We start from the raw sequence: 3,206 nt of genomic DNA on the forward strand, positions 1-3,206 counted from the left end.
ATATGAGCATTGAAATAATCATTTTACTACACTCATGTCCATAAATTAAGGATAATGCAAAATCAGGCAAAGGAAGAGTTAGAAGCAAAACAAATTTGACTTATTTGTAAAGCTTATTCATTAAACAAAAGGTAAAGAGCAAAAAAAGATGCTATATGTTTGATATTATTAAAAACATTAGCGATTTTTCTCCCTGGAGCAAATTACAAAAAAAAAAAAAAAAAAAAAAAAAAAAAAAAACCTATTTAGAAAAAACCAATATTACATGGTTGGTATGATTGTTAATACATTGTATGTCTCCCATACGATGCAATACAGTCCGTACAACGCCTAGGCATGCTGAGTATCAAATTATCGATCTGATCTTGGGGGATATTACACCACTCAAAAAGCAATGCTCTCCGAAGTTCCGGTAGACATGTAGGAGGAGGTTGACGGGCTGCAACTCGTCGACCAAGCATATCCTACACGTGCTCTACTGGATTCAAGTCCGGTGAGAATGCTGGCCAGTCCATACGGGTGATATCCTCCGATTGAAGGCATTCGCTTACGATGTTTTCACGGCGAGGACGGGCGTTGTCATCCATAAACACAAATTGTGCGCCCATGGCGCCCCGAAACAATAACCAGAATGTTCTAGAATGATGTCCCGATAGATTTGGCTTGTCATGGTTCCAATTTGAACATGCAGGTCAATAAATAATTCCACGCCAAAATAATTCCACGCCAAACGAGCACTCCTGCACCACCGTAACGGTGTCGTTCAATGATGTTTTCTTGGTGGTAACGGGCACCTGGAGATCTCCATATAAAAGTCCGGCTAGAATCAGACTGCAAGCTAAACCTGGACTCGTCGGAAAACATCACACAAGCCCGTTGTTGCGATATCCACAATGCATGCTCTCTACTCCAGGCTAACTGCAGGCGACAGTGAGTTGCAGTAAGTGGAACGCATCTGACAGGTCTACGAGCATATAAACCAATCTGCCCTAAGCGTCTGTACATGGTCTGCCTTGAAATTGTCGTACCAGTGCCTGAAGAGAGCTGACGAGACAGGTCTGAGGCTGTGCTCCGCCTGTTTCTTTTGGCAGTAACTGCCAAATACCGGTCCTCATTAGGCGTTGTAACTCTGGGGCGACCTGTGCTGTAACGTCTACTCACATTATCATCATCTTGGAATCGTTTCCTGGAGATGACACTTTGGGCGTACGCCCACATTCCAGACGGCCGATAATTCTACCACGTAAAAAATCAGCCAAATGTGTCCTTTGTGTCATAACTATTCTGTTATTGCACTGAAATGCTTATAAAGCGCCTGCGAACAATTTTATTTCTTTGCTGTATTCCTTATATATCACTCTTTTACACTCTCGTCATTGTGACGTACCATCGGTGTCATCTGGTTACTTCCTGAAATTTGCATATGATTCTTGAAGATGTGTGTAGTGGTTTTACAGGTGATATATTTGTTTTAGAGTTCGATTTCCGCGTGACTCCGAATTATCCTTAATTTATGGACATGAGTGTAGTATCCAGCAGATCGATAAGGTAATCGATAAGGTATATCAATACATGCGCTCGAGTTTTCATAATTTAAAGTCTCCATAGATGACTCCGTTTCTTTATTTATTTCTTTGTTTAGTTCCTCTTTTATATCTGCGGTGCAACCAAAATTTGATTAGGCTTAATGGATGTACAGCAGTAGACTCAGCCAATGCTTTTGTAATGACAGCAATGGCACAGAATCTAGACTAGAATAGGAAAACATTGCTAGCTTATACTGCCGTATTTTAGTCAATGTTTGGTGGCTATACAGCTTTACTCGCACTTTCGATGATTATTTCTTGGTTCCGGCTGTCCGATATCGAAATGAAGCCCTAGAACCCATTGTGAGATGTGAGATTGTACGCTGAAGCAGTTAGCCCTACTTTTGTTTTAATGGACAATAACGCACGTCCCTATAGCCCTTTCAGGGGAGCAATGTTATGATTTTTTAAAAGTTATGAAAATGACATGCAATGGTCCTATAGACAACATAAATGAGTTTAAAAAATTTTTTTTCGTCCCCTTTTATTGAAAGGGGAACGGTTTCGCCTTGAAACCAGCGCCCGTCTAGAGCATTTAAGATTAAACATTTGCTTGTTTATCTTTACTTTGCTGAAAAGTATCTGAGCGTAACTCAAATTGCAGATTATACTAGTAAATTACTGAACAACTAATGAAGTAAGTAATATTTGCATAAACACGCATTTTTAATTATAAATAAAAAATTTAAAACAGGAAACAAAAAAGTATGAGACAAAAAGTAACTAATAATGCACTAAATTACTTGCATAAAACTATGAAATATTTTTAAAAATTATGTTTAAAACTAAGAAAATTATATGTAAAAATAAAATAAATTAAGATGCATACAATTATTTTACTATGAACTAGAAGGATGAGAAAAGCGACCGCTAAGAGAAGCATAATAAAAACGCAACTGTGAGTGTTTTTCAGTGTGCTCTGTCTCTCTGTAAAAAATAAGAAATGTTTCCCCTCTCTCAAAAGCTCCATAAATTCTCATCTTTGAAGCCACTCAAATGAAAATATAAAATATTGTGCAACTGTTTACAGCAGTGATCAGAAGCAAAAAACACAACTGCAAAAAATCTCTCGACTGAGTCATCTGATCCTTTCTTGGATGTCCCAGAGGGGCAGTGGTTTCATACTGAAACCGCAATGAAAACATTCTAAATTAAAAGGGTTCCATTACTTTTTTTTGTGAACTAAGGACATTTCATTACTCATTGATGCCTGCTTATAAAATATATTGAGGAAAAATTAAAAATTTTTGGGTTTTTTGTTTTTAAAATGGGTAAAAAACACTAGTGTGCAAAAGAAGCTATTTTTGAATGATTCGTATGAATTAATGGATGCCCAGAAAGGTTTGCTGCTGCCATCTGTTATCAGCTTTAAGAAGTAATTTAATTTTAGCAGCGGTTTTGAGAAAAAAAATTTCTAAATTTAAAAAAATGTTGAAAATGCGGTTTCAAGGCGAAACCACCGCCCCTGAAAGGGATAGAGCTGACATCGTCGATGACTACCTGGAGAGTGAAGGGATTTCGCGTATGGCTTGGCCAGCATATTCGCCCGACCTTAATCCCATTGAAAATCTTTGGGATGCTCTCGGACGTGCTGTATCTTCACGTTTCTCACCTCCCGCC

The sequence above is a fragment of the Stegodyphus dumicola genome, chromosome 9 (assembly GCF_044657685.1).
Source record: "Stegodyphus dumicola isolate Sdum_Otavi_A_Nest chromosome 9, ASM4465768v1".
Taxonomy (NCBI): Eukaryota; Metazoa; Arthropoda; class Arachnida; order Araneae; family Eresidae; genus Stegodyphus; species Stegodyphus dumicola.